The sequence below is a fragment of the Eumetopias jubatus genome, unplaced genomic scaffold, assembly GCF_037043125.1.
Source record: "Eumetopias jubatus isolate StellerSeaLion01/CBP00866 unplaced genomic scaffold, mEumJub1_p1.0 scaffold_66, whole genome shotgun sequence".
In the NCBI taxonomy this organism is placed as follows: Eukaryota; Metazoa; Chordata; class Mammalia; order Carnivora; family Otariidae; genus Eumetopias; species Eumetopias jubatus.
The window spans coordinates 585,120-607,511 of NW_028274872.1; the positions used below are offsets into that span (position 1 = coordinate 585,120).

The 22,392-nt window shown below is 44.4% G+C and overlaps 2 non-coding genes across 2 annotated transcripts; one reads left to right on the plus strand and one right to left on the minus strand.

Moving 5' to 3' along the window:
- Positions 1 to 9,008: 9,008 nt before the first annotated feature.
- On the plus strand, positions 9,009 to 9,221 carry LOC148161781 (small nucleolar RNA U3). The gene has a single exon (XR_015767359.1). It is a non-coding gene; the product is annotated as a small nucleolar RNA U3 (small nucleolar RNA).
- Positions 9,222 to 21,470: 12,249 nt separating this feature from the next.
- On the minus strand, positions 21,471 to 21,633 carry LOC148161782 (U1 spliceosomal RNA). Its single transcript, XR_015767368.1, has one exon. It is a non-coding gene; the product is annotated as a U1 spliceosomal RNA (small nuclear RNA).
- Positions 21,634 to 22,392: the final 759 nt, after the last annotated feature.

Consider the following 22,392-nt stretch of genomic DNA (forward strand, 5'->3'; position numbering starts at 1 on the left):
CTCAGGGAAATTCAAGTCAAAACCACAGTGAGATACCACCTCACAGCAGTCAGAATGGCTAAAATGGCCAACTCAGGAAACAACAGATGTTGGCAAGAAGAGGGAGAGAGGGGAACCCTCTCACACTGTTGGTGGGAACGCAAACTGGGGCAGCCACTCTGGGAAACACTTTGACGTTTCCTCCAGCAGTGAAACATAGGAATGCCTGGGTGGCTCAGTTGGTCAAGCATCTGCTTTTTGCTCAGGTCATGATCCTTGGGTCCCGAGGTGAAGCCCCCCATCAGGTTCCCTGCTCAGCAGGAAGCCTGCTGTACCTTGCGCCTGCCATCCCCTCTGCTTGTGCACCCGTGCTCTCTGTCTGGCAAGTAAATAAATAAAATATTTTAAAAAATTAAAAAGTTAAAAATAGAGCTACCTATTAAGCTGCAATTTATTTATTTAAAAAAAAAGGTATTTATCCAAAGGATACAAACATGGTGTTTTTTTTAATTTTTTTATTGTTATGTTAATCACCTTATATTACATCATTAGTTTTTGATGCAGTGTTCCATGATTCATTGTTTATTCACAACACCCAGTGCTCCATGCAGAACGTGCCCTCCTCAATACCCATCACCAGGCTAACCCATCCCCCTACCCCCCTCCCCTCTAGAACCCTCAGTTTCTTTTTCAGAGTCCATCATCTCTCATGGTTCGTCTCCCCCTCTGCCATACTCACCTTTTCTTCCAAACATGGTGTTTTGAAGGGGCACCTGCACCCCAATGTTCATAGGAACAATGTCCACAACAAACTATGGATAGAGTTGCGATGTCCATCGACAGGTGAATGGATAAACAATATGTGGCGTATATACGTACAATGGAATATTACTCAGCCACCAAAAAATGAAATTTTGCCATTTGCGACGACATGGTTGGAACTAGAGGGTATTATACTAAGTGAAATAAGTCAGCCAGAAAAAGACAAAATACCATATGATTTCACTCATAGATGGAATTTAAGAAACAAAACAGAGGAATATAGGGAAAGACAAGGAAAAATAAAAGAGGAAAACAAGAGAGGGAGACAAAGCATAAGAGACTCAACTATAGAATAGAAACTGAGGGTTGCAGGAGGGGAGGTGGGTAGGGGATGGCGTAAACTGGGTGATGGGCATTAAGGAGGGCATTCGATGTCATGAACCCTGGGTGTTATGTGCAACTGACAAATCACGGAATTCTTTTGTAAATTATTTCTTTATTTGAGAAAGAGAGCATGAGAGAGTGAGAACACAAGCAGGTGAGGGGGTAGAGGGAGAGGGAGAAGCAGACTCTTTGTGGAGCAGGGAGCCGGATATGAGCCTTGATCCCAGGATGACCTGAGCCCAAGGCAGACTGACTGAGCCACCCAGGTGCCCTGAATCACTGAATTCTACCTCTGAAACTAATAATACAGTATATGGTAATTAAATGGAATTTAAATACAAAATTTTAAAAGAAAAATATATATATTGCCTTGTTTTGTATGTTTGATTGGGATATAGAATGTAAACTGTTTTTCTTTCCAGTGGATATAAATTGGGGTTTTTTGGTGGTTGGCGGGGGGCAAGTCTGTAGCTTCAGAGGAGATTTCTTCTTTTTCTTTAAAATCTATTAGTTCTGGGGTGCCTGGGTGGCTCAGTTGGTTAAGCAACTGCCTTCAGCTCAGGTCATGATCCTGGAGTCCCGGGTTCGAGTCCCGCATCGGGCTCCCTGCTCAGTAGGGAGTCTGCTTCTCCCTCTGACCCTCGTCCCTCTCATGCTCTCTCTCTCTCATTCTCTCTCTGTCAAATAAATCAATAAAATCTTAAAAAATATCTTTAAAAAACAATAAAATAAATAAAATAATATCTATTAGTTCTATGAGGATAGGTCTTATTGTTGACTCCTTTGTTTCCGTCTCCCGCAGGCATCCAGGACTTTCTCTCTGATCCTGTCTCACTATCTTCTGTTCATTTTCTGTTCTCTTGGCTGCTTTCTTTTCAGTATTCAAAGTCCACTCTAATTTTGCACCAATGTTGCCCTTATGAATCTTGTGGATCAGCCTCTTTCCCGAGAAATTTTCTTCAATTTTTTCCCAGTTTTGACAATTCTCGTTTCCCATTTCTTGTTTCTTGCCCACTTCTCTTTGGAGTCGTGTGTTTAAGGGAACTTTTACCTTTTCACGGCTACAAATGCTTGTTCGCACATTTCATTCAGGTCGGGGTGTCATTTTAACCATTTTAGTTTTCCTATGTTTTGTGATTGATTTCAGGGGGGATCTTTACTGAGCTGAAATGTTTGACTCTCTATTTCTGCTTGTTTGTTTTCTTCTGTCACCTTGGAACACCGGTCTGCTCTATCATTTTCCCTTTAACACACCTGGGTTTGCTGGAATGAGAAACAAAAGTTCCATGTAGGAAGGAATGAGTGCTCTGAGTAGCTTTGTGGATTCCTGAGGTCTGGATCCCTCTCTTTGGTGTAATTGTTCTAATAGATGTAAATAGCTGGGGATGGGGCCATTTGTCTTCTGCTCCGGGATCCTGCTTGCTTCCAGTATGTCCTTTCATTTCTACCAGTGGCTTCATTGTCTTTACCACAAGCCTCCAAAGGACACTACTTTCATCCAGGTCTGGCCCTCCCCCGAGGGCCACCTCTGTCCTGCACACCATGCAGCCCCTTCCTTCGGATCCAAGTAGCCGAAGCTGGAGTCAGCAGGTCTCGGGCACCCTCTGAGCTCTTCCCACTCTCTTTCTGCCATCATTCACCTGTGTTCCCCGCTGAGAAGCCCTCCCTGAAGTCCTCTCCTCTAAGTGCCTGCCTGGTCTGTGCTGACTGCCCTGCTGTCTCTGGCTCCCAGACCCGGCTAAGTACTAACCATCTGGAGTCCACACTTCTCTCTGGCCCCTGGCTGTTCGGGGACAGGGTTATGAGCTGTGTTACTGACTCTCTAGGTTAATCCCTAACCCTTTAAAGTCATGTGTTGAGAGATTCAGCTGCCATTATTCTCAGTGGACTGGTACTCTTTATCTCTCTTTTCTAGATGCAGACTGTCAGTAGCACACACACGTAGACAGAATTGTAGAACAGAACATCCCCGTCCTCATCAGCCAGGTTCAACAGTTATCAAATTAGGGCTGACCTTGTTTTAATACAATCCCATCCACTTACTTTGTCCTGTATTATTATTTTTTTAAAGGTTGGGGTTTCTTTCTTTTTTTTTTTCTAAGATTTTATTTATTCATTTGAGACACAGAGATAGAGAGAGAGAGAAAGCATGAGCAGGGAGAGAGGCAGAGGGAGACGCAGGCTCCTCGCTGAGCCAGGAACCCGATGTGGGGCTCGATCCCGTGACTCTGGGATCATGACCTGAGCCGAAGGCAGACGCTTAACCATCTGAGCCACCCAGGCGCCCCTGTCCTTTATTATTTAAAGCAAATCGCAGACACCATATTTCATTTGCAGTTGTATCTGTATGTTTCCCTAAATGAGAACCCTTTTAAAGTATTATCATCATAACCTTGTAAATATTCATAAATTAATTTAAAATATGTAATGTAAAATACATAGTGTTCAAATTTCCCATTGTTGTTTTTAAGTTGTTTTCTCTGTATCAGGATCCAAATAAAATGCACACGCTCCCATGAGTAGGACCTGTATTCAAGCCTCCTAGCAATGTGTAGATTTCTTCTCAGTTTCTCCCTTTCCTTCCTCCTCCCTCGTTCCCTCCCCCTCCCTCTGGCTCTCACTCTCTGCTTCGCCCTCTCCAGCTCTTGTTCTCTCCTTTTTTGTTAATCATTTTTGAAAATACTGAGGTGTTTGTGCGGGAGCATGGCCACGGAATGCATTATAGCCAGATATACTTTAACACAGTCCATCATACTTCCTCTCAGTTCGTGGTGGAATCTCCACTGTTCGTGGAGAACAGTGCTATTACAAAGAAAAGGCAAGCCACACATGGAATTTAACATTTTCTGGCAGGAACGTTGAAAAGTAAAAAGTATAAGCGCACAACAATCCAAAATAATCTTGCATCTTGCCGCTTAATGCTTCACATTAAGGGAAACCGAATTCTGCCAGAGTAATAAAGATGCGATTAATAGAAAAATCGTCTGTATTTCTTCAGGTTTTAAGTTTACATTTAAGGGAGCTGTAAATGAAATATAATTAAAATGCATTTCTAAGGAAAGAGGTCCTGCTAACTGCATTCCAAATATTATCGGAACGACTGCTCTGTCGGACCTGGCAGATGTAGAAACTGATCAGTTTCAGGTTTGAATTGTTGGCAAGACTTCCTCTCAAGTGCTGTGTGCGCTTCCATCAGAAAGCACCTCAGGTCCCCTTATGTTCAAGGCCCATCCATCCATTGATTCTGTGGAGCAAAATGATGATACTTCATCATCATGGTTTGGATCCTAGAAGCCTTGTATGAACACCTGCAGGAAAAGAAATTTCCCCCCAATACTATATACCTGGTGGTACATTTTGTAAGGAAAACTCTGGTCCCCTAGCATCTCTAACGGGAACCTGTAAGTTCCGTTCTTTTCCTCTTCATTTTCTTTTATTACTGTGTTAATATGAAAGCAAGGCTTCAGTCATATCGAAGTGTTTCAAACCACTGTATTATGGACTTATGAGTGCTCCATTTATCCTCTCTTTTAGCAGTGAAAGTGATTTCAGGTTGGCTTTCATATCCTTTTGATAAGACCCTCATAGTTTTGAGAACTTTCCTAATATCAGTATGATGAGGTGTTTGTGTCTCATATAGAAGATTTGTTGCGTCTGGCCTGGTCTCGGTCATTTCTCTAAGAATCTGTGGTTTTGTTTCCTGGGAAACCATACTCCCAGATCAAAATGTGTCTCCTCGGGCACTCATTGCAATTGGTTTATTTTTAGGCATTTCCAGTGGACAGAGCTGGAAAATGGCTTATTTGTAGTCATATATATTCATACATTCACATACACTCACATACACTGCCAATTCCAGACTGTCATGATGTTCCTCTTTGGGTCTTCTTTATTTTTTTTTTTCTCTACCCATAAAAAGTATAGGGCAAGAGGCAGAGTATTAACCTAAGTGAATAAAATACTAATTTTTCAAAATGTTTTGTCCTGACTCTCAATATTCTTCTGGCTGTACACCTATGTTATGAGACGTCTTATGCCTTACTGGGACACCATTTGTGGCTTTTCATTAAACTGATATTGACATCCCTATGTCCCAGACTCCTCCACTATGTGTGAACTGTTTTCTTTGTTGTTTTTGTAATGTCACTGAACACCACATTACATGTCACTTACGGATTCATTCACCTCTCACAAGAGATCTTTTGAAATTGTCAAAGGATTAATTTATGCATTAGTAAGATGCATAATATATATAGTGACCACTAAGTTTGGAAAGATTGTAACCTCGATGCCATATTGTGTTTATTTGGTTCACCCTCATATTTAACAGAAGAGAGATAAAGAGCCATTTTATGACAATCAACCAAAGTAGAAGGGAACGTACTGAATGGGAGAAGATATTTGCAAATGACATATCCAATGAATGGTTAGTATCCAACATATATAAAGAGCTTATACAACTCAACACCAAAAGCCACAAATAATCCAATTTAAAAAGAGGCAGAAGAAATGAACAGACATTACTCCAAAGAAGACATCCAGATGGCCAACAGACACATGAAGAGATGCTTGACAACACTCATCATCAGGAAAAAGCAAATCGAAACAATTGCATAGGGCACCAGGGTGGCTCGGTCCGTTACCCGTCTGCCTTTGGCTCGGGTGGTGACCTTGGGGTCCTGGGATCTAGTCCCACATCGGGCTACCTGCTCAGTGGGGAGCCTGCTTCTCCCTCTCCGCCTCCCCCCACTTGTGCTCTCTCCCCTTCATTCTCAAATAAATAGGTAAAATCAGGAAATAGAAAAAAAGAACCAACGAGCTATCACCTCACACCTGTCAGAATGGCTAAAATCAAAAACACAAGAAACAACAAGTGTGGGCAAGGATGTGGAGGAAAAGGAACCCTCTTACAGTATTGGTAGGAATACAAACTGGTGTAGCCATTGTGGAAAACAGTATGGAGGGTCCTCAAAAAGGAACGATTAAGATCCATTAATCCTACCACTGGATATTTATCCCCAAAATACAGAAACACTAATTTGCAGGAATACATGGGCCCTTTGTACAGCAGCATAGCCAAATTATGGAAAGAGCCCAGACGTCCATCAACAGATGAATGATAAAGACAACGTTGTGTGTGTGTGTGTATATATATATATATATATACACACACACATATCTATATCTATCTATCTATCTATCTATCTATCTATCTATCTATCTATCTATTTATACCATGGAATATTATTCAGCCAAAAAAAAGAATGAAATCTTGCCATTAGCAAGGACACAGATGGAGCCAGAGTGTATTCTGCTAAGTGAAATAAGTCAGTGAGAGAAAGATAAATACCCCATGATCTCACTCCTATGTGGAATTTAAGAAACAAAACATGTAAGCAAAGGAAATAGAAAAGGGAGAGAGACAAACCAGGAAAGAGACCCTTAACTATAGAGAACTAACTGATGGTTGCCGAGGGTAGGGGGGCTTGGGGGATGGGTGAGGTGATGGGGATTAAGAAGTGTACTTGTGGTAATGAGCACTGGGCAATGTATGGAAATGTTCAATCACCATGTTATATACTGGAAACTCATGGAACTGTATGTTAACTATACTGGAAAAATATTTTTTAAAAATTTGGAACAATTTTAAAAAGGTGGACCATGGCTTGCTAGATTTCTTTGAGTTGACCTCATGCCATTGACCTGTGGTTGTATTCCTGGAAGCAAACATGGGCAGTTCGAGGTCATGGGTCAATGATGGATGATGTCCACAGTAGATGTGTGCAGTGGTGTTCAGTGGCATAGAAGCTGAGGTTGAGGAGAGAGAAACAGGCAGGCAGGGGAAGTGGTGCCCTGAAGCACCTCTTCACTTCTTCAGCACAGGTTCCCCCCTAGATCTTAGGAGCCAGAGACTTAGGAGGTCGCTGTAGCACTGATAAAGGCAATTGTCCACCTTTAATGTTTGTGGGTCCTGCCCCTGGGCTCCCAAGGAAGCGATGCTTTCACATTTACCAAGGTCAAAATGAATCCACAAAACCTCAATGCATGGGCTCTATTTCACCCCAAGCACACATTGGACATCTGCTTTATGAAAGAAAAGAACCCAAAAGGAGCATTCTGGAAAAGATAAGAAAAAGGAAGACACTTCCCTGGTTCCCATAACATTAAAGCCATACAGCCCTACATGTACTAGAAATTTAAGACCGGGAAATGCAGTGACTTTCTACAATGTCTTTTGTATAAAAATTTGTCACTTTTTATGTAAAAAATATATTTTGGTATATAACCCTTTATCAAAATTTCCTTTGTCATGACACTCTCTCCTGGTAAAGATTCCCTGTCCCATGCAGCTGTACTAATCAGTGCTCAGGTAAAACTCACAACCTTTTATTTTTTTTTTTTTTTGAGTTTGAGCGCCATGTGGGATGCAGAGATTACTTAAAAAGAAAATAATTGAAAAGAAGTAAAATTAAAAGAAAAATTTTAAAAATGTATATGCGTATCAGGAAATTTTATTACTCTCTGCTCTCTCACATTGATATATTTACATTGTGTTACTTACACCATTAAGAGCACCTTAATTACTGTAGCTTTACGGTGAGGTTTAAAATTTAGTAAATTTCTCCAATTGAATTCTTCAAGGTTGTCTTGTCTATTTAGGTATGTTGATTTCCAAATACATTTGAGAATTAGCTTGTAAATTTGCCCCCAAATTGCCTTCTCCAGTATGAATCAGAATAATGCTGATTTGATGTTCCAACAAATTTGAGTGGTCTAGTCCATGAATGTGATATATTTTTTCCTAATTATTTAGTATCCTTTAATTTATTTCAGCAAGAGTTTTCAGGCATCTTTGTTACATGTGTTCTCATACATTTAATGAAGGTGGACATGAATCTCCACTCTGTTTATTGAATTTCATTTCCTTTTTTTAAAAATTTCATTTTCTAAATGCTCACTGCTAGTATAGAGAAATATAGTAGATTATTACATGAATGTTGCTGAGGTATAATTTAGGTACAGTAGACGGCATCCCTTTAAAGTGTACAATTAAGGCTGTACTTTCAGAGATCATTTCTTTCTTTCTTTCTTTTAATTTTATTTTATTATGTTATGTTAATCACCATACATTACATCAATAGTTTTTGATGTAGTGTTCCATGATTCATTGTTTGCCTATAACAGCCAGTGCTCCCTTCAATGCTGCCCTCTTTAATCCCCACCACCAGGCTAACCCATCCCCCCACCCCCTCCCCTCTAGAACCCTCTGTCTGTTTCTCAGAGTCCATCGTCTCTCATGGTTCGTCTCCCCCTCTGATTTCCTCCCCTTCATTTTTCCCTTCCTACTAGCTTCTCTCTCTCTTTTTTATTATTTTTTAAAATTTTTTATTGTTATGTTAATCAACATACATTACATCATTAGTTTTTCATGTAGAGTTCCATGATTCATTGTTTGTGCATAACACCCAGTGCTCCATGCAGAATGTGCCCTCTTTAATACCCATCACCAGGTAACCCATCCCCCCACCCCTCCCCTCTAGAACCCTCAGTTTGTTTCTCAGAGTCCATCTTCTCTCATGGCTTATCTCCCCCTCCGATTTCCTCCCCTTCATTTTTCCCTTCCTACTAGCTTCTCTCTCTCTCTTTTTTTAAACATATAATATATTATTTGTTTCAGAGGTACAGGTCTGTGATTCATCAGTCTTACACAATTCACAGTGCTCACCATAGCACATACCCTCCCCAATGCCCATCACCCAGGCACCCCATCCCTCCCACCCCCACCACTCCAGCAACCCTCAATTTGTTTCCTAAGATTAAGAATCCCTCCTATCAGTGAGGTCATAGGATACATGTCTTTCTCTGATTGACTTAATTTCACTTAGCATAATACCCTCCAGTTCATTTCTACAGTTTGTTACTAGAGAATTTTCTCTGAACGTGTAGAGGACCTGAAACCTCAAGGAGGAGGCACATTGTTCTCTCCTGAGCATGAACGTGATTTTGGGTGTTGTTTCCACAGCTGCCCATTGCCACTGATGATCGTTCTTCTCCTCCTTTGGACGGTAAGAGAGAGAGGACGCAGTGTGAGTGCTTTCTCAACAAATAAAAATTTAAAAAGATAAACTGTACAACTAAATGCATTTTCACAGATGTACATACAATTGAAACTACTGCTCCATTCAGGACACAGGGCATTTCTTCTACCTCACAGCTTCCCTTGGGTGGATCCATTGAAGTCTCTCACTGCCTTCACCCTCAGCCCCAGGCAACCACTGGCATCAAAGACGGCTTGATTTTTAACCACGTTATGGAAATGGAACTCTTTTATGCCTACATTCCTCCGTGCAGCCTAAGGATTCTTATATCTATCCATATTACTAATGGATCACCAGTTCAGAATTTTTCATTGCTAAGGAGTATTCCTCTGTATGGATATATTTGGTCTGTACATTCACCTATTTATGGCCATCTATGCAGTTTCCTGGGTTTGGCCATGGGGAATAAAGCTATGATGAATATTCATGTGCAGTTTGCTGTGTGGCCATATTGTGTAAATCCTTAGGAGAGGAATGGCCGTTCACGTGATTGGTAAATGTTTATCTGTGGTTCAGCTTTTCTCGGTGGTTGGACCATTTTTCATTCCCACAAGTGTATGAAACGTCTAGTTACTTTACATCCTCACCACATATGTTTTCGGTCTTCGTAATTTTAGCCACGGGGATGGTTGTGTAATGGTAACTCACTGTAGTATTAATTTATCTTCCCAATGGCTGAGTGTACCGTCGAAAACTGACCTCTGTGCTTCAGAGCCAAAATATAAGACGAAGACAGAGTTTGGAATATTGAGGAACAATAGCTTTATTGCTTTTCGGGGCACAGGGGGCTAGAACAGGCCAAGGCCCTCAAAAACTGTAAGTCCCCTCCCCCTGAAGGAAGGGGCGGGGGGGTGTTTTATTTTGACAGAAATTGTGTGCATGCTGCCAGCCTCCCTCATCCTGTCTTTAGGGTGGTACCAGGCTCCTGAAACAAAAGGCTTAGAAGGGAGGAGCAGAGGTTTGCAGAAGACAAGGAAAAGGTTACTTAGTTTAAGATGGAGCCTTGCAGAGACATTAGTGAATCCCTTTTGATTTATGTTCAACTTCATGCTTTTCAATGGTTTCAAGTGGAGCATCTTTTCAAGTGCTTTTTGGCCATTTGTGTATCTTCTTTTGTGAAGCATTTCTTCTTCAAGTCTTTTGACCAGTTTTCCTATTGCATTGTCTTATCAGACACAATATGTGTCAGAACATTACACTGAAAACTGCAGAGCACTACTTCCAGAAATTAAAGAACTAAATACATGGGGAGATAAAATTTGTGGTGGATTGGAAGACTCATTATGGTTAGAGGACAACTCTTCCCAAATTGATCAAAAGATCTAATACAATGCCAATCAACCTTCTAGCAGACATTTTAGTAAGTATTTCTAAGCTGATCCAAATGTTTATATGGAAATGGAAATGATCTTAAATTATCAAAGCAATGTTAAGAAGAAGGAGAAAGCGACAGACTTACATTGTCTATTCCAGAATTACTGTATAAACCTTTTGTGCAATTTAAAAGTGATTTGTCCGATTATTATTCAGTATAAGAGTTTCTGCACATTCTCACTGCAGCTTGGAAGTTGCTTTACCCCTTTTTCACTGTAGCTACTTGATCTATACTTTAGCCAATAGTTCCAAAGTTTTTAAGTGGAGAGAGAATACTGAAGCTAGAAAGTATTTCACTTAACAGAGAGAAAGACTAATCCCTGATCATTAGGGCAAGGATGACCCTACAAGACTTAATGAACTCGCCTCTATTTTCCAGTTGGCCAAGACAAAGTGGGGAGCTACTGATACCAGCAGTTTCCTCTGCAGACCTTCATAGTGTTGACTGCTTTGGGTTTACAGGGAACCTAGGTGTTGGCTGTGTCCTGAGAGGCTGAAATTGAGTTGAGGCCCAGGGTCCCTGGGTCAGGACAGGTCATCCAGCTGTTGGAAAACACGGAGGGAGACCAGGCCATCCCCAGGCAGCACTGGCCACTTCCTCCAAGGAATCCACCACCACTACACTTTTCATGACTTCTGGTAACTAGACTGAGAGCCCCACGACAATTGGGATAATGTTTTACTCATCTCTGTACTCATGACTCCTAGGACCAAACCAAGCACTGAGGAAGCTCTCAGAGACATTCCTTCATGGATCTGATAAAGGGGGTGGCAAATTTCTAATCTCAACTACATTCCTGTCCCAAATACATGCACGAATGCTCTCTGCTTTCTTCCAGGAGGCAACAAATACCCTTCCTTCCAGAGGAGCCTGCCCTACACTCTCAATGCCCCATGACACTCCCCTGTGGTGAGCTCTGATGAAGAGGGACTCTCCTCTTGGATTCCTCTCAATGGTTCTCTCAGTAGGAAGAGATGTCTTCGGCCTAGCCCCCTCCCCCCTCCATCCTCTGCACTGCCACCATACCCCAGGTTAGGAGAGCTACAACAGTTTTTAAAATGATTTTATATATTTATTTGAGAGACAGCGTGAGGGAGAAAGCAAGAGTGAGAGAGAGACAGAGAGAAAGATAGAGAACAGCTGGGGAAGGGACAGGGGGAAGCAGACTCCACTGCTGAGCAGGGAGCCACCCCCCTCAATGGGGCTTGATCCCTGGAGCCTGGGATCATGACCTGAGCTGAAGGCAGGCTCTCGATGAACTGAGCCACCCAGGGGCGCTGAGCTACAAGATTTTGTTTGCATTCTTCCTCTCACTGCTTTGACCTCCTCTGTGAAATCTTATTGATGTCAGAATTCCAAGTTCATAACAGAGACTAAGGAAAATGAAACACTCAACACACGGTCAAGACAAAGGTGTGTAAAGTCTTTGACAACCATAAATTCAGAAGAATATAATTGGTATCACTGCCTCAGAGGCAAGGGTCTCCTAACCTGGCCCTTCCTGACCTTAGGGTAGAACTCTTTGTGGTAAGAATGGACAAGTCCAACCTTTATCCAAACATAACTGATCCCTCTAAGCCCACACTTACTTGGAGAACATCGACCGTGAGGGAGCTCCAAGGTCAAAGCTAGGGGTCTGGGGCAGAACCTCATGGTCACATCGTCCACCTCTTTTTTTTTTTAAGATTTTCTTTATTTATTTGACAGAGAGAGACATAGCGAGAGAGGGAACACAAGCAGGGGGAGCGGGAGAGGGAGAAGCAGGCTTCCCGCCGAGCAGAGAGCCCCATGCGGGGCTCGATCCCAGGACCCTTAGATTATGACCTGAGCTGAAGGCAGACGCTTAAAGATGTAGCCACCCAGGTGCCCCTCCTCCTCCTCCTCCTCTTGGAACTGGTGCTTCCCTGCAGTACAAACCAACCCTGATCCATTCTGTGGGGCTCCTCGGGAGGTGCACAGGTTCACCGTGGACGAAGTTACTCTCCTCGTTCTCCTTGCTCAGCTCAGGCTGCTCCTTGCAGAGTTGGATGCCGCTGTATGCATTCCTCAGTTTCCCCTGATTTTTCTGGACCCAACTTGTCCTTCTTCTTACCTCCTTTGGGCAACCACCTGCTCCACCATTGCCTTGTCCTTCTTTGCGTTATTCTCATCCTCCAAACCTGCTGATTTTCTGTCTCCCAAATGCTCCCTCTGTTCTCTGTTTTCAGTGTGGGCTCAGCTCAGGCTCCTGCGAGAGACACACAGTGAAGGGACCAAGTCAGGTCTCAGCTGCAGTCCCCAGGGCTGCTTCAAAGGCACCGCAGACCCTTGTGCATTCACAGAAACTGAGCAGGAAGGGACCGTGGAGAATTTGAATAACAACCTTATCTTACACATGAGGAAGCTGAGCGCAGAGAGATGAAGAGATTTTCCCAAACTCCTTCAGCACTTGATGGCAGCACGGCCCCCACACAGGACTTGGCTGCGAGCTTCCCTGTGGAGTCTCCTAACGTACCCTCTGGGAAGGCACATCTGAATTTCAGGGGACACTTAAATTAGAAGTTCAACTTAAAAATAAATACTTTTTAGGAGACTTTGGATCAAATGTAGATATTTCCACTGTTAAAAATACCAGAAATTCCTTCCTGGGGACAAATCTTTTTCCCAGGTATATAATTCTGTTACTTCTTTCCTTTACAAATCATTGGCTAAGATATTAGGATCACAAAAAAGGTATGCAGGGAAGGAGAAGTTCCTCTGTTACCTGTCCTGGTCTCCCAGCTTAAGTAAGAATTAAGTTTCACTGAGACATTGAATACGCATGGAGAACGGATATTGAAATGGAGACCCTTAAAGAAATATAAAGTATTAAGGCAGACAGTTTTTATGCATTTTAGACAAGGAGAAAATACATTTCTCAGGGATTTGGGGGAGTTTTAATTTAGAGAGTGTCTAGACCGAATTTAGAAACCCTGGTGAGAAGGATGTCTTTTTACTTCTTAGTACAGGGGGTGCCTTTTTCATATGGGAGATTGGTTTCCTGCTTTCAGGGAGACAGAGGAGGGTTTGAGTGTCCTGGTACCAGTTTCTTTTTGGGTAGCTTCAATTCAAAATAATCAATATTGTCGACCTCAGAGAGTCGGGGACCTGGGGTGGCGAAGGAACTGAGAAAAAGAGACTACCGCGGCGCCTGGGTGGCTCAGTTGGTTAAGCGGCTGCCTTCCGCTCAGGTCATGATCCTGGATTCCAGGGATCGAGTCCCGCATCGGGCTCCCTGCTCAGCAGGGAGTCTGCTTCTCCCTCTGACCCTCCCCCCCTCATGCTCACTCTCTCTCTATCTCATTCTCTCTCTCAAATAAATAAATAAAATCTTTTAAAAAAAGAAAAAGAGACGACAGTATAGCGAGGCAAAGGGGACCCCAAGCAAACAGCCCGAGGTCCTGAGGTTTATTTTCCATAATCTAATATACCTTCTACAGTGATATAGTACTATAATGATTTACAGCAGGGGCTTAGTAAGGCGCATCTTCCACGTACACAGGGTTAGTCAAGTGAAGCAATGGCAGTGGAGAAGGAATAAAGAAATCTGCAACTGGCTGTGATCAATTAATTGTAAACAGCATTGTACTCGGTCTTTAACACAGGATAAGAAAACAAAAAAGGGAATGCACAGTGTGCTGTTTACAGCTGGCTTCCTATCTACAAAACATCTTCTGCTGTGTACTTTAGATCAGACCACACACATCCCAAGGGCATTTCACTCTGATCCTTTCAGGTTATTTTTAACCCTGCAATCTCGAGTTTTCTCAGAGATCTTGGAGTCTGAATGAACATGCACCAGTGGTCGTTGTGGCATTCTGTTTCCCCCAAATATGCCATTGTGGTACATTTTGGGCAATCTGACCTTGGCGCCTATGGGTACTATGGTTTCTCTCCGCCTTGCTCATTACTCAGTGCCTATTTCAGAGAGAAGGCTAAACATATCATTCTTAGAAATACCAAGGTGGCTCTCTCGGTTCAGCGTCTGACTCTTGATTTCAGCTCAGGTCATGATCTCAGGGTCATGCGATTGAGCCCCAGTTTAGTCTTCATGCTCAGTGCAGTCAGCTTGGGATTCTTTCTTCCTCTCCGTCTGCCCATCACCCCTGCTCTAAATAAATAAATAATATTTAAAAAAGAAATACAAAATAAATCCCATGACCTTATGTGAAACTAATACAATGCCTATGTTAAGTGGACCAGATTAGTTTAAAAATTATTTTAAAACGCACCTGGGTGGCTCAGTTGTTTAAGTGTCAGTCTTTGGCTCAGGTCAGAATCCCGGGGTCCTGGGATAAGCCCGTATGTCCAACTCCCTGTTCAGTGGTGAGTCAGCTTCTCTCTGTTCCTCTTCCACTACCCCCACCACCGCTCCTGATATCTCAAGTACTCTCTCTCAAATAAGTAAATTAAAAAATTTTAAAAAGAAATGCAATGGTCCTCTCTGGAATCAACCCACACATAAGCATGCTTTCTTTTTGCTGCACCCCAGTCCCCCTTTCTCTTTATTACCTATCTGACCTACATCCTTCCCCCAGCGATGGAGACAGCTCAGATGCACTGCTTCACCTGGTGGTGGGGCCAAAGAGAAGTGCACACATGGTTAGAATGGGCTGCCTTGAGAGTCAGCCGAAACGTAGCTACAGGCAGTTAGAAACAAGCCTAAAGTACCATTAGGAATAAGCACTACAACATTTAGCGGTACAGATTTTAGGTGTGGTATTGATATCACCTTCCTTGTACAAATGTGTTTAGACTCAAGCATGAGACTATGGGATCAGACAAAATGAAAGAAAACTGTGTCAAGTGTGAAGATACTAAGTTACCAAAGTTATTCTGAGTTGTATAATTAGTTTGTCCCTTAGCCCCTCATTTCCACCTGCAGAACCTAGAAGACGTGCAACAGAGTCTCCACTTGCCATCAAAGTCAATCTGAGGACACAATAATTTAAACTGTTAACCCAAACTTTCCATTTTTTCTTAACCTGTGTTGAATACCAGGCATTTCGATTGCCCATTCCCATTTCCAGGGAGACTGCAGTGAGGACGGAGAATAATGTGGTGCATCCAGGTAATAGTCTGTTTCTTGGTCCGCTTCTGTGCTCAGCATGTCAACTTTTGTCTGCCAGTGGACCTCTAACCACACAGGGGAAACCCAACAAATATTAAAAGTGTAGGTTCTCTAGGTTAATCTACATTTAGGATTCTGTAGTGCTCAGAATGGCTCTTGAACTGCAAGGACCAAGGTAGATGCCCCCTCCTTACCTTAGGGGGAGTAATTCTGATTCCTGAAGCATGCACCTCTTCGTTTTCTATTTATTATTATTTTTTTTAAAATTTCAGCTAGGCTCCATCACCTACGTGGGACTCTAATGCATGACCCTGAGATGAAAGTTGCACGCTCTACTGACCGAGGCAGCATGCGTCCCCCCAGCACCTTTGATGCAGGCAAATACCATGATTTTCATGTTGGAAAAATACTGCAAACTGTGGGACATGCCTTCAATCCGCTCCACTCCTTCTGGGCATGTTTCCTGAGTTCCGACTGTGTGCGAGTCCTCTTTCCCACCCACCAATAGAAGGGCATATACATGGAAAATGTGCCCGTCCATAGAAGACCCTCTAGGATCCCAACCCAGATCCGCTGGGATCCCTGGGGTCTTTTCTGTGTTATGCTCTCCTGCTCTCAGTGTGTTTCTGCCTCTAAAGGCACCTGTGAGCAGGACTGCCCTGGGGCTCCTGGAGCTCCTTTGTACCCAGTCCCAGAGAACGGGGAGTACATGCCGTATATGACCACAGCCCCCATGTATCTCCCCTCCCCAAAGGCACTCAGCCTTTCACTAACAGGTGCAGCAGGGTGAAATCTCCATTCCTGGCCCAGGGGAGACTAACTCTGAAACACAAGTGTCCCCTAGGCTCTCCTAAACCTGTCAGGACAAAGCTCCCCCACAGCTGTTGCTGGAAATCACAACTTACACAGCAATGAACTCAAAATGGTCACAGATCTAAGTATAAGAGCCAAAACTATTGTGCAAGAGGACTACATGGGAGAAAATGGTCAGGAATTCACAGTAAGCAAAGAGTTCTAAGTCACTACGGCAAGAGCACGATACGTAAGAGAAAATTGAAGATGAAGAAGTTTTTTGCATCAAACATTGCCACTGAGAAAAGGAACAGAGAAGCCACTGATTAGGAGAAAATATTTGTGGATTAAATACCCAATGGGGACTCACGTTCACGAGAGACAAGAGGACTTTGAACTCACTCAATGGGCAGAAGCAACACACTCGTTTAAGCCAGTATAAGAGTCGAATACACATGTACCAAAGGAGACACATAAAAAGGTAATCAATGTTATTAGTAATATGTTATTAGTTCTCAAAGAAATGCAAGGAAAACCAGGTACCATTTTACACCAACTAGTGTGCTTACGTCCCAAAGACGATACCAAGTGTTGCTGAGGATGAGCAGAAACTGGACCCTCCTATATTGCTGGTCGCAACGTAAAATATAACAGCTCCTGCAGAAGCCACTTTGAGAGTTCTTAAGAGTTCAGCACAAGCTTGCCATAGGACCCAGCCATTCCACAACTAGGAATCTATCTGAGAGAATAAAAACATATGTCCGCTCAAGTCTCGGTCAGAAATGTTCCGGGCAGCGTTATTCACAATGGGCAAAAACTGACAGCAACACAAAGGGCCATCGGCTGGTGAATGGACAAACCAAATGTTTCCTATGTGTACCATGGCATCTATTCCGCAACAAAAGGCACAGAAATCTGATCCAAGCTACAGCATGGAGGAACCTCAAAAGGATGCTAAGTGAAAGAAGCCAGTCACCAAGAACTACAGACTGTCTCATTCGGCTTATGTAAAATGTGCAGAAAGGAGCAATGCACAGAGACAGAAAGCAAATCAGTGCTGCTTGGGGCTGGAGGAGGGAGCGGAGACTGTCTGCAGAGGGGCTGGAGGGAGTGTGGGAAGGTGAAGGAAGCCTCTGAAACAAACTAGGGCACTAGCTGAACAACTCTGTCATTGTTGACAATGGGTGAAATTTATTGTATGTCAATTTCACCTAAAAAAAAAGAAAGAAGGCGACCCTCGCACATCAGTGGGTCCTGGGGTCCCCAGGCAAACACTGCCTGGTGAGGGGCCACATCCTGGAGTCCCAGCAGGTGGTGGCTCAGAGCCTGGTTTCTGACCTCCCAGCTGGAGTCAGGGGCTCAGTGCCTGTGCCTTCAGCCTCAGGCCCTGGCAGTTCCCCTGGAATCCACCAGGCGGCAGACTACTTAAGGGAAGAGACCTTCAGGTGGCCCAAGGACACCAGGGGGAAGCAAGCAAAGATAGGGCACCAGCTGGCTGGAGATTCCTAGAGGAAGTGAAGGCTGCAGGACCCATGGAAGCTGCTGGCAAGATCTGGATGGATCTTAGGTAGGTTTGGTCCCCTGGGTGGGCTCTAAGCACTAAGCTTTAGGTTAACATCCAAAGGTTCCCTTTGATGCTCCCTCCTGCAGTGGCACTGAGGCTCCCCCCGTGGAAGCTCAGCATAGGGAAAAGAACCTGTGCTGCTATTCACCTTCTTCTGAGTCGAAATGGAACACTTGGGCTGCGTTTAGGGGAATCTGCCCTTTTCTGGCCCTCTATGTAGGGCCAGCTCCTGGGTGCTGAACCATCCCTGCAGGAGGCTAGAAGAGGCACTCTGGTCCTTCACATTGGAGCTGGGCTTGCAAAGAAGGGTTCCTGCTAATCCATATTTCCCTGGCCCTGGCTGAGCATCCTGGTCCAAGATCAGGGGCTGCAGTGGCCTAAAATAGGGACTTCCTACATGTCACTGCTCCTCTCTGGAAAGTCCAAAGGCAGCCCATGGTAGTGGTGGGGGGAGGGGAGGGCATAGAAACCTACACTCTGACAAAACATCATCCACAGTGAAGATTTAAAAACAATGTTAGAGGACAGATCTCATATTATGTAGTCGGTGGTGCAGTAACAGCTCTGCGAGGTGAAAGAGGGTAGCTACACTAGTAATCAGCCTAACATAATTTATAGAGTCGTCCAATCCCTGTGTTGCCATGTGAAACAGATCTCACATGGGGAATCAGTTATGACTCAATTGTTTAAAAACCTGAAGGTGAGGGGAAAACATTTGAAAACGAAGCAATAAAACTATAGTTGACTGGGGAACAACATGGCTTTGAATTTTAGTGAACAATGTCGGTCCACTCATGGGTTGATTATTATTTTTTTTTTTACAAATACAGTCTAGTACAAATGTAGGAATACATTTTCTCTTCCTTATGATTTTCTCAATGATATTTTCACTCTAACTCACTGTATCGAAAGAATAAAGTACATAATTCAAGTAACACACAAAATATGTATTAATCAACCGTTTTTGTTATCTGTAAGACTTCAGTAGGCTATTAGTAGCTATGTTTTCTGGGACTCAAATGTTATACAAAGATTTTCAATTGTGGGACTCTGTACCCCTAACCCCCAGGTTCTTCAAGGGACAATTTGTATCTGGATTTGCAAATGACATACTCTTGTATACAGAAAAATACCAAATACACACACACAGAAACCACGACTATTAGAGTCCATAACCTATTTCAGCAGAGTTGCAGCGTACAAGGCAGACAAATCAGGTGTTTCTATAACCTAGGAATGGACACCGGGAAAGTCAATTAAGAAAACGATTCCATGGACAACAGCACCCACCCGAATGGTATCGAAGAATAATTGAGTCAAGGAGGCACAAAACCTGTACACTGAAAACTACACAATATTGCTGCAAGAGATTAAGGAAGACCTCAACAAGTGGAAAGACATCCTGTGTTCATGGATTGGAATGGTTAAGGTGGTTCAGAAGGCAACAGCAGGATCTGCAGATTCTTTTGGATTCCTATTGAACGTTTTTCTTCTGCCTTCCCTAATCACCATCAGCCCCTTGCAGTACATTTCCTTTCAGACATTGTGGTTTTCATCTCTTCATGTGAGATTGGGTCCTTTTTTTTTTTTTTTAACATTTTCCATGTATCTGCTGAATGTTTTCACCAATGGGATGCAGTTAGAACAAATGCTTTCTTGTGCTCTGGTGATTCCCATCTTGCTGTCAGCTCTGGGTCATTTTCAGATGAGTGATCCATCTCTTCAGGAGGGCTCATTTCCCCCCTTTGTCTGCATACCTCAAACTGTTGGATGGAACGCCAGACACTGTGAATGTTACCTTGCTGTTTGCTGGATATTTTTGTGTTTTCTATAATATTGAGCTTTGTTCAGGGATGCACTGAAGTTACTTGGAAACATTTCTGCTGTTGCTTCAATGCATAGTTCAGTGGCCCAGAGCAGGGCTCCGTGGAGGACTCACCATGAGTTCCAGGTACTGTAGCAAGCCCTCCCCCTGTCTTCCACCCTATTCCTCACAAATTAAGAGGGTTACTTTTGCTTAGTCTATCTGTTGGACACAGGCACTGTTCCCAGCACCGTGTGAGCACCAGGCCCTGTGCAAAGGATTACCCCCTGACTTGCTGTCCATGCCTCCCCAGGGCCCCTCCACAGCTCTGGCTAGGTGACTTCCTGCAGCTCTGTCCTCCCTGAGACTCAGTCCTGGGTTCTCTCAGATCAGTGTCCTCAATTCCAGGAGCTCCATGGGGCTCCTATTCAAGTTCCCCTCCCCCCAGTGCCTTGCTTGGAAACTCTCTAGAGCCAGTACCTCTGAGCAGCTCTAGGGCTCTGCTCACCATTGTGTTGCCCTGTGTCCGGGATGGCTGTCCCCTTTGCCTGATGCCCAGGATCTTGGAAATCTCCACTTCGCGCATCTTGTGTGACGCTGTTGCTCTTTTGTTTAATTGTTTCTGGCAGAAGAGTAACCCGTTGCTGAGTCCCAGTTGGTGTGGCTCCCCTAAGTGAAAATCAAAGTTGGAAGACCCTCAGTTGTAGATTCTGAATAGAGGCCTTTAGGGAGTAGAGAAAAAAACACCAGCTCTGGTGAAAGCCTGAAGCCAGAAACCCCTTCAAGCTCAGTTTGACAAAGCAATGCAGGTACATCAGTAGGGACAGTTTTGGCTTGAGCCCAAGAGCTGCAGAAGGCCCACGGCCCTTTGTCCTAGAGCTAACCTGCTGTTTGGGAAAGGTCTGTGGTGCCAAACCCAGCGGGTTCTTTGTGAGTAGACAGAGGTGCCTCTTTAAAAGCCTGTCAGGGGGCATCTGGCTGGCTCAGTCAGGAGAGCAGGGGAGTCTCCATCTGGCTTCATGAGCCCTATCCCTACTTTGGGTGTAGGGATTACTTCAACAAATAAACTTACAATAAATAAACAGTACATCAAGCCGGACCCTCTCTAGTCTCGGAAGGGTCCTCTGGAGCAAGGCTATACTAGGTAGGCTACCAAGTGGCCTAATCAAGGATACGGAGTCTGGGGATTGGGTGAGGCTTTGCAGGGTGCCTGGGGGGATAGGTGGGGAGGGGAGGGAGGAAGGAGAAGGGATGCAAACCCCTGTTCCCTGGGGAATGAAAAGAAAGCACCTTTGCTGGATCAGGGACTGCAAACCACATACGGAAATATAAGCAGAGAAATTGCTCTGCGAAAAACAGAAAAAACCCCGACAGCCAAGGTGGGATGTATGACCAGTGGACAGAAACTGTCCTGCATGCTTTTGATTGAGAAACAGCCAAACCCAGATTCTCAAGAAAGCAGCCCTTAAAAGCAGAGGTGTTTTCTTCAGGGTCCTGGTGTCCCCTGAGTGAGCTTCCTCTTCAGCCCATGTCATCAGCCAAAGTCATGGAAAAGACAAAACAAACAAACAGAAAAATGAATAAGAAAACAAAGGCTATTCTTAAACAACCAACAACAGGTGAAAGAGCAAAAGCAGCCCCCCACTGCCACTGCCACAAATAATGCAGAGGAGTTGTCCATACTCGGGGAAATCGCGGGGGTCAGCATGTCCCTGGTATGATGGAAGGGCCTCCCCTGGGAAAACCACCTGCTTGATCCCGGAGTCTCCCCTGCCGGGTAAGTGTGACTCCCTCCGCCTCCGCCCCACACCAGTCTCACCCCCCTTCCACCGGACACACAGGCTCACTCGCCTAGGCGCACCCCAACACCCTCGGCACCCACTCCTGTAGCAAGCATCCTCACCCTCCACACGACGCTTCCGAATAGGATGGACGCAACAGCGCTGCTACCTCCTCAGCCCCACGAATTCTAAGTTGCAGAACCCCACCGCCATGTTGCCTGGTTTGCATCAGACACGCCCCGTCCGTGAAGTCAAGGGCTTCGCCTCAGTCCCCAACCCCACCCCATCTCCCTGCCCCCCAGCTCCCCTCCCAACTTGGATTTCAGTACTGGTGTTCCTCCTTCTCCTCCTCCAGTCCCCCTTCCCCTTCTCCCTTCCCGTGCCCTGGCTTCCTTCCTCACCTGCCCAGTCTCCTCTGTCTCCTGAATTGGTTACCACTCTTTCCTCTCCCTGCAGCTATGGCCCCCCAAACCCTACACAACCCCCCCCCACCCAGCCCAGGGAAGGCTGTGCCAGCCAGAGAGAAACATGAGGGAGGACTTTCCAACAGCCCGCGAAGAGCAGATACAACTCTCTCTTGCTCTCTCTAGCTCTCTCTCTCTTTCCCTTCGGACCCTGGTTGGAGGACACCGAGTGCCATGGCTGCACCTGTACAGTTCAAACCAGTCCCCACAGCCTCCCCCAGGCCTGGACACTGCGGGGGGGGAGGGGAGGACCAAAAGTCCGCAACCCCTGGGCCCTCGGGCTGACACCAGCCCACAAC